The following is a 12,556-nucleotide window of genomic DNA, read 5'->3' as shown; positions in this document are numbered from 1 at the left end:
CCAGAGCCCAATAGGACACCTGTGACCAAGCCAGCAGTAGGGCCATTTCCCCGAGACATGCTGTCCCCAGGATCCAATCCGGGTCCCTCTGAAAGGAACTGCACCTCCTCCATTGCCAAGCACAAACTACATGCTAGGCCCTCTACAGAGCCCCTGACAGCCATCTAGGGTGCAGGTTCCCAGACTCGCCGGATTTTGCAGATGAGAAACTGAGGTCCAGAAAAGAAACCTCCCTTCACTTGACCCAGACCTCATGGGGAAGCTAAGACTCTAGCCCCATGCCTAACCATATCTTAATTTAAATCACCTCTCCTTCCAAAAGCATAGATCTCTACAATCCCCTAGATGTGAAGCTGCCAACCAGAAATGGAAGGAGGGTGGGTCCCCAGCTTGCTCACCCAGGATGTCGCCATGCCTGTGCCCATCTGGGCATGGGTATGCCCAGTGCCCACTGAGAGGCCTGTGGATAAGGATAGAGAACTGGACAGGGGAGAGTGAGGAGAGGCCCAGAGGGGGCTGACCTGTGAAGCTGCTGCTGCAGTCTCCGCTGCTCCCTCCGCTGCTGTCTTATTGCTTCTGCAGGAAGAAGGGGAAGTCGGGAGGCGTCTGCGAGTGGCCTCTCCCTTTGCCCCACACCTGCACCCCCACTTCGCTTCTCTCTGCTCCCTTCACTCCAGGCCCAGACACCACACTCTCACTTCACTTCTTCTTTCACTAGCAGCAGCCTCTTTGCTTCCTCTGAGCTGGTGGTCATGCCCAGGTCACCCTCTGATAGCACCCCGAAGAGCCTGCAGCACTTCCTGGGGTGGCTGCTCCTCTGTGGAGGAGCTCGAGGGCACAGCAGCATGGCCTTATGCACTGCTGGAGACCCATCTGAGCTCCGCATCCTTGGGCAAGAGATGTTGCCCCTCTGGGCCTCAGTTTTTCCATCAACAGAAAAGGGAAAATGATCGCTGCCTGATCTGACCATCGATGGTACTGATGATGGCAAGACCTCAGGCAGGAGCTGGGTCAGACCACCTGTGTTCAAGTACCAAGCCCATCACTTACTGGCTGGGTGACTTGGTCACTCTCTGAGCCTGTTTCCCTCCCATAAATGGAGATGATGACAGAACCCCTTGCAGTGTGAGGCTTACAAAAGGCAAGGCTAGCAGTCACCGAAGTGTCCCATGAAACCGTCATAGTTCACAGATCAGGGACCTGAAGCCCAGAGAGGACCAGGGCCTGGCCCAGAGTTGCAAAGTGGCAGAGCCTGGTGGAGAGGAGCCTCCCTGGCTACAGAGCCCAGAAAACGTGGGGCAGGAAAGCTGACCAGATTCTCCTTGAGCCAGGGGTCTGGATAAGCCTGTCCTGCAGCAGCCATACCCTCTGAAGAGCTCTAAGGGAGCAAAGAGGTAGAGGTGTGTGTGTGCGTATGTGTGCACGTGCGCATGTTGGTAATGGGGAGACGGTGCTGTCTCTTGACTGGGCCCCATCCAGACTCCTGGGAAAACTGTGACTCAAGAATGTGCTCTTCCAGCCCTGGGGGAAAGATGGAGAGGCAGCAAAAGGGAGAAACCAGACAGGTCCTAACACGGTCTCCCTCCTCTCTGCCCTCACTGGGGCCCTTCCCACATCAGCCCAAGCACAGCTCGCAGGTAGTACAGGTGGCCTCTGCAGAAGCAGGAGGGAACTGCTCCTTGGAGGACAACCAGGTCCCCACCCTAGCTGCATGGTGAAGGCTTTGCAGGGACACCAGTGCACCTGTGTCCTGCCTCCTGGGCTACACTCCCTCTGGGTGACTTGGCAAACCTTGGCCCTTCTTTGCACTTCAGTTTTCTTTGGTCTCTGTCCAGATCTTGACTTCCAGGCCCCTCCTTTCAGAGGTCTCCCGGCCACCTCTAGGATTGCTACGCCAACCTCTTCCCTCCTCATGCTGAATATGAGCCCAGGTGGCTGTTCTCAGGGCTCAGGAGGAGGCCTTGCCTACCCCACAGCCCCTCTATTTCCCAGTCTGGGTCTGTACCAGTCTCACTGTGCCCTGCTTCAGTTGGGGGCTGTTAGTGCTTGTTACTTAGCCCTGCACTCCTGATTCTGAAACTCACTACCAAGATACTCTCCTGCTCAAAAGCCAGCGGTGAGGCTGGGTGTGGTGGCTCAGGCCTGTAATCCCAGCACTTTGGGAGGCCAAGGCGGGTGGATCACTTGACGCAACAAGTTCAAGACCAGCCTGGTCAACATGGCGAAAACCCATCTCTACTAAAAATGCAAAAATTAGCCAGGCACGATGGCGCACACTTGTAATCCTAGGTACTCGGGAGGCTGAAGCACAAGAATCACTTAAACCTGGGAGGTGGAGGTGGCAGTGAGCCGAGATCACACCACTGCACTCCAGTTCAGGCAACAGAATGAGACTCTGTCAAAAAATGGCTCCCTATTGCCTTCACAGTCTAACCCCCATCCAACTTCCACTGCCACCCAGTCTGATTGTGCTTGCCATAGTAATTCCCATCTCCCTGCTCAGGCCCAGCTACGGTCCCACACATGTACGTGGGCAGCCCTCCAGCTCCTCTCCACCCATCAGGGCTCCGCTGGATCCTGCCTCCTCCAGGAAGGCTTCTCTGACACCTACTCCTCTACAGAACATTCTGGATGCTTGAGCTGCAGGAAGCCTGCCAGTCCCCTCTCAGGCCCCCAGGCAAGGAGGAGGCCACATACTACCCCAGTAAAGCACCTCCCATGTGGGGGCAACTCACCCTGGTGAGCTGCAAGAAGACTGTAGGTGGGACCCCTAAAGAACTTTAGAGAAACTGAGTCATGCTGCAAAAACTCATTCACACATCTTTCTCAATCTTGATTGTGTCCAGCAGAAGCCTCAGCTTAGAGTTAAACTGTTTTAACCCCTCTCTAACATGGACTATGTCCCTTATTTTTCCCCATTTTTCAGTCTCTTATTAGACACGGAAACAGGAACATCTGACTTTTAAACGTGGTAAGATATATATAACAAAAGTTATCATTTTAAGCATTTTTAAGTGAAGATTCAGGCCAGATATAGTGGCTCAAACCTGTAATCCCAATACTTCGGACAAAGGCCTAGTGGCAGGACCACTTGAGCCCAGGAGTTCGAGACCACCCTGGGAAACATAGCGGACCCTGTCCTTACAAAAAAAAAAAATTGGTTGGACATGATAACATGCCCCTGTAGATCCACCTACCCAGGAGGCTGAGATGGGAGGATTGCTTGAGCCCAGGAGGTCAAGGATACAGAGAGCTGTGTTCCCACCAGTGCACTCCAGCCTGGGTGACAGAGAGAGACCCTGTCTCAAAATAAAAAAAACAAAAATGCACAGTTCAGTGGCATTAAGTACCTTCACACTGTCATGCGAACATCACCACATCCCATCTCCAAAACGTTTTCCGTCTCCTCAGACTGAAACTCCATATGAAATAGAACTTCCCGTTCTCTACTGCTCCCAGTCCTTGGCAACCACCGCTCTACTTTCTGTCTCTTGAATTTAACTACTCTAAGTACTTCATCTTAGTAGAATCACAGTCTTTGTCCTTGCATGACTTGCTCATTTCACTTAGCATGATGTCTTCAAGGCTGCTCCATGTTGGAGTGCCAGACCCTCATTCCTTTTATAGGCTGAATCATATTCCACTGTGCATATAATATACATTACATTTTGTTCATTCATCTGTTGATAGACACTTGAGTTGCTTCTACCTTTCAGCTATTGTGAATAATGCTTCAATGAACACAGGTGTAGAAATGAGGCCCCTTCTTAACAAAGAGAACATTTCTAGCTAGACTTTCCTAACATTGTTTTATTTGCATGCTATTTATTTTTATGATTTTTCTTCTATTTGTGGCAGGTGACACAAATTTTCAATTTACCCTAGCAATATGAAATAGCCCTTTAACATACACTTTCATCTTAAAAAGTGAAATAATTTGAAAAAAAAAATGCTAAATAAGGGCACAAGTGCCATGTCCTGGTGGCAAAAAATGGTGGCAGTGATACAGGAAAAGAGAACTGCTGGTGTGGGAAATACTAACACATGCCTCGGACAAAAACCTGACTGTTCTGAGCTGAGAGGAGTGGGACAGGCTGCCAGAAAGAAACCCTGCGGAGACCACTGGGAAGGCTCAGTGAGCCTTGTACTCACAGAGGCTCCTGGAGGTGTTGTTCTACAAAGGTAACTACAGTAAAATTCAAACAGTCAGATCTGGGATCCGACATGTCATAGGGTGACCCTACCCTGAGCCAGTTACTTGAGAAGATCCTCTGGCCTCTGCCTCCCAAGTGGCTGGGACTAGAGGTGTGTACCACCACACCTGTCTAAATTTTTATCTTTTTGTAGAGACAGGGTCTCCCTATGTTGCCCACGCTGGTCTTGAACTCCTGGCCTCAGGCGATTCTCCCACTTCAGCTTCCCAAAGCACTGGGATTACAAGTGTGAGCCACCGTGCCCAGTCCAGTCACTTCTAATTTTCACTTTTCTCATTATGAGAGGGTGGTAATAACACCCAGCCCCTAGGTAACTAAGAAAACATCGTGCAAGCTGCCAAAACCTGTGGCCAGCACCCACCTTGGTTCTACAATCAGGCGGGTCACCCCACCCTAGCCCCCTCAAAAGACACCCTCAGGACGGTATGTGTTGCTTCTCCCTTAGGAGAGAGGCCCTGACAGTGATGAGGTTACAGCTGGAGCTTAGGTGCACCATCAACTCAGTCTCCACCACCTTCTTCAGCCCTATTTCCACCTCTAAAAACTCTGGGCAAGAGCTCTGGGCTCTTGATCCAAGACTGTCACCAGCTGTAGGGCCTTGTTACAAGTCTGAGCCAAGAGCTTCTCTGAGCCTTCATTTCCCCCAGCTGTAAAATGTGGATGCCCTTGTCCTCTGAGTACTCAAACCCCACACATCTCCACCACAATCTGTCTCTGGCTGGTGAACAGACGCTGTCAACATTCAGCCATGCAGAACAAACAGAAAGCAAATGAATCGCCAAGTGAAACTGCCAGTCTTGCAAAGTGTGGGATTTCACGAAGTTGGTGGAAGCAATGCAGGAGAAATGGAACAGCTGCTGCCCACAACATCTGCAAGAGAAGTGACCCAGACCCGAAAAGAATCACTGGACTATCAAAGGGTTCAGTGATCCTTGGGTTTGAGGAAGCTCTCAAACATTTTTGCAAAAATAAATCTCTTACTGCAAAAGCCGATTCAGAAGGGAAAGTTGCTACATACTCAACTATTAGAAAAAAAAAAAAGTCTTCCAGTATTAACATTTGATTCATTCTTGGTTCATTCTAAGGTGTGCTTGGTTGCAATCATAATCTAAACTCTGTTAATCATGGGGTAAAACTAATTTATCTTTGTAATTTAGCTTCGTTTTCTAGGTAAAATCCCAATTTGACTACGTTCTCCCCACCATCTTGGCGAACCTTTGGTCTCCTTTTGAACAGATTCACCTCAGGGGCCTTCCAGGGTACAGGATGTGGTGGGGAGGAGTCCTCCAGACGCCAGTCGCCGCTTTCCAGTCAAGACCACAAACACCCTACCCCCAACAGAGAGGAAGCCCCAAAACAGCTGGGCGCCCCCGAGAGCACAATACAGCGCATTACCGTATTTGCCCAGGGCCTGCTAACCACCATCGCAACGCGGAGAAAAGTTCAGCCCACTGGGCCGAGTACTCCTCGCGCCCCCCATTTCTTAACAAGCGCTAGGTTGCTTTCATCAACCCTTTTGTGGTACTGGAGAAACTGATGCCCAGTGGGCACAGACTTGTTGGCCCACGTCCACTCAGTGGCAGAGGTGGCCCAGAGAGGAATGCAGGTAACAACGTGAAGACTTGGTAGGCTGGCTCCACGTGCCGAGCCAGGACCCGCGGTGCCCACTTCTGCTGGGGGCGCCTCGAACGTAGCTGGCGCTGAGGTAACCTGAACCAAGAAAGCCGAACACCCACACCCTCGGCCCCCCACGGGGGGTGGGGCCTCCGTCGGGGTCCGGCCCGCTCTGCAGCAGAGCCCACCGCCCCGGCACGCGCCCCTCGCCCCGAACTTAGGCTGGAGACCCCACCCCAGCAGCTCCACTGGCCGGGGTCACAACGGGGCCGCAGCCTGCACCCGCCTCGGGGGCCTCGCCGCTTCCCTCGCTTCCCCTCCCCCCGGGAGGGAGGAGGAGACTCCGCGGCCCTCCCTCGGCCCCTCCGGCGGCGGCCGCAGCTGCACAGTGCCCGCTCCGCCCCGCCCCGCCGCGGCGGCTCGGACGTCCGGAGCCCGCAGGTCCCGGCCCGAGGTGAGCGGGGGCGGCAGGGCGGGGGGGCGGACGGCCCCGGCGGCCGGGTAACCGGCTCCAGGCCACGCGCCTTCCGTGGGAGGGAAGGGGTTAAGTTGTGGGGCGTGCTGGAGGAGCCGGCACAGTCGGGGCGCCCGCAGCAACCCCAAACTCAGAGCAGAACTTTCCAGACCCCTCCCCAGCCTCCCCCACCCCCCGGAACGCCAGGCCCCGGGTTGGGAGGGGCCGCAGGGAGATGGGGGAGGGGAGGCGCCTTCGGAATGCCGCGGCCCGAGCCGGACGGGAGGGGGCGGCGGGCGGGAACGGAATTTGGAACTCTCCCGGGGGACCCAACGTGGTCACCATGGCGAAGTTGGGATGGACGGGTAGCGCTGGCCAATCAGAGCACGGTACCCCGCCCAGAGCCGCGGTGGCTGCCAATGGGGGCTGTGTGGTGGGGTGGGCGGGACCGCGCCGCGCGGCCCGGGAACCCCACCTCTACCCTCCGCCCGCCGCTAGAGGGAGCGGGGCGCCTCGCTGGGCCAGCGTCATTGGAGGGGGCGACTGAGGACTAAGGCGACGCAGGGCTGGGGCTTCAGTTTCTCTACCTTAGGTGGGGTGGTGTCCACCCTCCCACCCCTGCTCTCCCAGGGCTGTTGTGGGGGTTGGATTCGTTTGGGTTCACGAGGTCTGCCCACCTGTTAGAGCGTTCAGGAATCTTTTGAGTGCCTCTCCCCATCCTATAGGTAGGGAAACTGAGGCCCAGAGAGGGCAGGGACTTGTGGGTGTCATACAGCATATCAGCGACGAAGCTGGGACTAGTGGGATACCTGCTGTTCAAGAGTGAAGAGTTCACGGTGTTGCCGAGAGGTCTGGGGCTGGAGTGGGGATCAGCCCCCATGAAGGTTCCCACCCCACTATCCCAGCTATGCATATCCTCTTGGCCTCCTGCAGACCCCATCTTGTAGGTGCTCCTGGGGGCATTGTGCCCCTCAGGCAGTCAAGACCCAGGAGGGGAGGCACCCCATCCCAGAACTCCAGCTTCCCGCCCCGGCTTTGCTGCTGGTCTACAGTGTGGACACAGACACGTAGCTGTCCCTCTGGGCCTCAGTTGGCCCATCTGTAAAGAAAGAAGTTCAAATCAATGATTCAGGGCGTCTCTGCAGCTCCTCAGTCTGAGATGGGGGTACCTGGGAACAGGCCAGGGGTACCTACCCCTGGGCTCACGTCCATACTGGATGCCTAGCCTCCATCCTTGCCTTCCCCACCAGCCAGCTCCCCTCAGCGGTCCTGCAGCTGGAGCCTGGGCAGCAGGTCACAGGGACAGGTGCCCGCAGTCTGTGGGCTGAGCAGCCTTGCACCCTGCACTTATTCAATCAGGCTGTCCTCTGTGGTTTCCTGCTGGGCTCTGCTTTCTGTCTGCAGCCAGTCCTGTGGCCATGGGCCTGTCCCAGGGCCCCACCTGAAAGGCTCTGGGAGGACCTACAGGGTTACAGGGCTGGGGGAAGGGGTTAGGCCACTGGGCTCCCCATCCCTTCAGCTGGCCCCGTCCAGGCCTTGGCATTGCTCATTCCTCTCTCTGGATATGGAAAGACCTGTCCACACGTGCTGAGGACAAAACACAACGTTGTTCCCCTATCGGTCAATTAGGCTTCCCCAGGTAAAAGGTGGGATACCTGACGTGACCTCTGACTTGGACCCTGACCACAGACAGGCTCAGATATTTACCTGTCTCAGAGCCTGGCCACAGACTGACTCCTGATCCTTAGGATGACTCAACCTTCCCAAACTCTGCGTGGTCACAAGGGTACCCCTAAGAGTGGCCTCTGTCCACCTACTATTCATCATGCGTCTGCTGTATGCTGGGTCCTGCGCTGATGCCCTCCTGGACTTCAAAGTGAGGCCTTTGCTGTAGAACAGGGAGATGCCTGGTGCTCTGGGAGGATACTCTGTGCAGAGAAGTTAGAGAAGCTTCCCAGGGGAGGGGACACTGCAGGTGGGTTTTAAAGGATGTGTAGGAGTCTGCTGGTGAAGGAAGAAGAGACATTCCAGACAAGTCCAAAAGCAAAAGGAACCACTGGTCACTTTCTGTGGGCAGGGCTGATGAGGGCCTATCCTGCAGCAAGTGTCAGATCAAAACATTCTTGTTTCTGTCCTGGAGTGAGCTACCAGAGAGCATAGCTGTGGGGCTGGGGTTCAGGAGCTTTGGTTCCCACTCAGCTCTGCTGTCCAGCTAAGGGGATGTGAGGTCATATCTCAGTCTTCTGCTCTCCAGCCCACCAGCTAGCGTTAATCAGCAAGTATCTGTGGGGCCTGTTCTAGAAGCTCTGAGTGGCACGAGTGTCCCATCTGGATGGGGAAAGCCTGTACTGCCAGAAGAGAGATGGCAGCTTGCCAGGCCTGGCTGTGGGAGGTTGTAGGGCTGTGCTCCCAGGTGGGGGTGGGTTTGGGGAGATCGAGGCATTTCCTGGAGTTCATGGCAGCTGTACTTGAAGATGGGTGGGGGTTTTGGAGTTGAGTCGGAGGGCGGGCGCATTTGGAATAGAAACCTAGAGACTTAGAACAGAAATAGACCCGTCTGGCTGTTGGGAGGCTGGACAGGGGAGGATGGGGTAGGAAAGGCTCACCGGGGCCTATGGTGGCTGGTCCACCCTGACCTGCCCCTTAGGGGAGCGGTGATGCCAGGGGAACAAGAGGCCACTCCCCGTGCACATACACACCCCAGGGAAAGAAGGCATGGAGCCTGGTGGAAGGGGTGGGCAGGGTGGCTGGGGCATCTCCACGGCTGCGAGCCATGCTCTGCGCTGCTGCTGCCCTTGAGTGAGTGTGCACGTTACTGGGGCTGTGTGTGTGTGTGAGTGTGCACGTTACTGGGGCCGTGTGTGATTGTGTGCATTACCAGGGCTGTGTGTGTGAGTCCCAATCCCCAAGGCTCTGTGTGAGTGTGCATGTGTGAGTGCGGGTCCCCGGGGCTTGTGTGTGTGTGTGTGTGTGTGTGTGAATGTGTATCCCAGGGCTGTGCTGGGTGGTGGGGCAGGTGGGGGTGGCGTTGCTAGGCAGGGTCTGGCTGCCCTTGGGTCTACGTGGGAGTGCAGCATTCCTGCTGTCCTGGGGGCGCGGGGTGGGCTTCTCCAGAAAACTCCCCTGAGGACCCCAACCCCCACCCCTTCCCACACACCCGCTCCGGGGGACCCTGGGCCTGAAGTGCAAAGGCAAGGCGGAAGTGCTATTGCAAAACTTCCCTGCTCCCGCTGTGCCCTTTCCTTCTCCCCCAGCCCCTAGGAGGGGCCTGGCCAGGCTGCTGGGAAAGAACGAGCTGAGTCTGGAGCCCCCATCTCTGCCTTTAGCATGGGTGTCTGGAAGCCATTAGAGGCCTGGGTGGTGCCTGCCCTGGCCCTGCACAGCAGCCTTGGATTCCTGGAAGGAGCCAGCGGCCCTCTCTGGGCCAAGCCCTGTGCCAGGACTGGCAGCTCCCAGAGGCAGAGAGGATGTGGCAGTGGCCCCCTCCCTGCCAGGCTCCTAGTTTAGGGGCTGTCGGAAGGGTCCAGCAGACAGGGCCTAGGCCCCCATTCCCAGCACAGCTGCTGGCTGGCACCCGGGTTTCCTGCCTCTTCCTCCTCCTCCCCTCCCCCACAGGCTCTCACATTGTTTTTCTTTTCCAAGAGCTTTTCTAGGTGGAGCTAGGCCAGGAAAATGAGGAGTGTGAGTGTCTGTGTGTGTGTGTTTGCATGTGTGTACGAGTGTACCTCTGCTTCTCTTAGGGATGAGCATGTATTCCTGCATGTCTTTGTACCTGTCTGTCAGTGTGCTGGCTTGTGTGTGCCTTCAGGCATGTCTGTGTCTACAAGCGAACGTCTTTCCGTGCACCCGTGTAGCTGTGTGTACCTATCAGTCCATCTGAGCATGTGTGTGTCTGTCCCTGGGTCTTTGCATCTGTGCATGGGATTGCATGTCTGTGTGTGCACACAGCATCAAGGCAGCCAGCTCACTGCACAGGATGTTACAGAGGCACGGGCTGCTAGGGATCTCTGGGGTGTCGGTGGTGTCCATGGAACCAGAGCCTGGATCTGTATGGCTGTGTCTGGGTGCGTGACACAGATGTTATCAGGGTTGGGATGTACATGTTGTATTTATGGAACTGTGGGTAGTAAAAAAGCATCGACAAATGCTCAGATATCCCAAACTATTCAAATGCGAATTCCCAGCCCCACACCTACCAAACACGACTCTCTCAGGTATAGGGCCAAGTGCCCAGGTGAATCTGAAGGACACCCTGATAAGAAGCATTGATCTCTCTTACACGTTCCCCCTTCTACACATGGGGAAACTGAGGCCCAGAAAAGGACAGTGGCTTACATGAGGTTGGTGTCAGAGCTGGGTCTAGACCTCATGCATGGTAAAGGCAGACAGACAATCAGCAAACAGCAGATGGCCCCAGAGAAATGCAGTGGGGTCGCCAAGCAGCACAGAGGAACCATGACCAAAGGTCATGAATTTTAAGACACTGCTCCACACGGTGGTGTAAAACCTGCAATGCCCAGCTCTACAGTGGAAGGTAAAAGCAGGAAAAGCAGTGGAGGGAACAGGGTTGGCGTTTGCCGAGAGAGGCCAGAACAGGAGGGGCCTAGGACACGGAGGGTACTGGCAAGGGAGAAACTTAGAGCACAGAAGTGAGCCGGGAAGGAGAGGGCAGTGGGGGTGGGCAGTGTAGTGGCGGGATTGTGACTTTAGGCTCCTGCTGGGATTAGAAGCTATTTGGAGCTGGAGTCCTAGAGGGAGTAACTTCAGAATTGAGGCTAGGGAGGATTCAGGACTATTGGTATTGACACAGCAGGTAGCCACCAGAGTGGTCAGGTTTGCACTTACAAAATCTCCCTGTCTGTTGCTGTTGAGAATAGATTTGAAGGAGGCAAAAGTGCATGATGGGCAGGGAGGTGGGTGTGGCTACTGTTGCCCAGGTGAGTGAAGGTGGTGTGGACCCTGACAGGTTAGTGACTGGACAAAGGTGGAGGAAGGTGGATGCAGAGCAGACAGACTGACAGGGTGTGGTGGTGGGCAGGGGAGGAGAGAAGGCAGATTTCAGAGTGCCCCCAAAGCTGGAAGGAGTGAGGAAGTGCCTTCTCCTAGAGGAGCAGGTCATGGGGGGAATGGAGGCAGCAAGTTCCATTTTGACCAAGACAGGCCTGAGTCATCTGTCAGGCATCCAGATGGAGGTATGGGAGGCTCTGAGGGCATCCTGGGCTGGAGAGAAACTCGGGGTTGAGGACATGGCGAGATGACTTGGGCAGGGCTAGCCTGAGAGGAGAAGGGGGCCCAGGGCCAGATGACAGCAGCACTCAAGGGATGAGCCCAGGGAGTCCACCTGGGAGGCTGACGAGGAGCAGCTGGAGAAGAGGGGCACCTGGAGAGGAAAACGTGGAAGCAAGTGAGGCAGGGAAGCGGGCACCATGGCAGGTCCAGAAGGCACACCGTCATAGGGGACTGGAAGGCAGCCTGGCACAGGTGGCTGGGTGACAGAGCACCAGGAAGGTGGATGGAGTGGAGACAGCAAGTGTGGACCACTTTGGAAGGAGGAGTCAGGGGAGGGGAGAAGAAGGTGCCAGGAGACACTTCAGCAGGGGTAAGGCCTCTGAAGAGAACGTCACTGGCTGGGGGGAATGGGCAGGAGAGGGGCCTTCAGCTCAAGGAAGGAGAACCCCTCTGTCCTCTCAGGGACAGAGAGGAGGGGCTTGACAGCTTCCTTTTTCATTGCAAACCATGACATTAGATCATCTGCCGAGAATGAGGGGGGTCAGAGGTTGGCAGAGAGTGGAGAGGGGACATAGAGGGCTGCCAGGCAGCCCTGGGGACAGCCAGTGCCAAGAGTCCCACCGACAGTGCATTGATCACTCCGAAAGGGTGGGTCTTGGGGACCAAGGCTCTCCGCCTAATGGGGAAGGAAAGGTGTGATGTCCCAAGGGGCTGTTGGTGGCAGTCACCAGAGGCCGCCATGGAGGGAGACTGGGTCAGGTTGGGGACAGAGAGGGACATGCCTCTCATTTACTTTTTATTTATGTATTTATTTTTGAGACAGATTGTCACTCTTATTGCCCAGGCTAGAGTGCAGTGGTACAATCTCGGCTCATGGCAATCTCCACCTCCCAGGTTCAAGCGATTCTCCTGCCTCGGCCTCCCGAGTAACTGGGATTACAGGCATGCACCACAATGCCCCACTAATTCTGTACTTTTAGTAGAGACAGGATTTCTCCATATTGGTCAGGCTGGTCTTGAACTCCCAACCCCAGGTGATCCACCT

The sequence above is a fragment of the Aotus nancymaae genome, unplaced genomic scaffold (assembly GCF_030222135.1).
Source record: "Aotus nancymaae isolate 86718 unplaced genomic scaffold, 86718_ANA_hifiasm-v0.15.2.pri h1tg000030l, whole genome shotgun sequence".
In the NCBI taxonomy this organism is placed as follows: domain Eukaryota; kingdom Metazoa; phylum Chordata; class Mammalia; order Primates; family Aotidae; genus Aotus; species Aotus nancymaae.
This window is presented reverse-complemented; position numbering follows the sequence as displayed.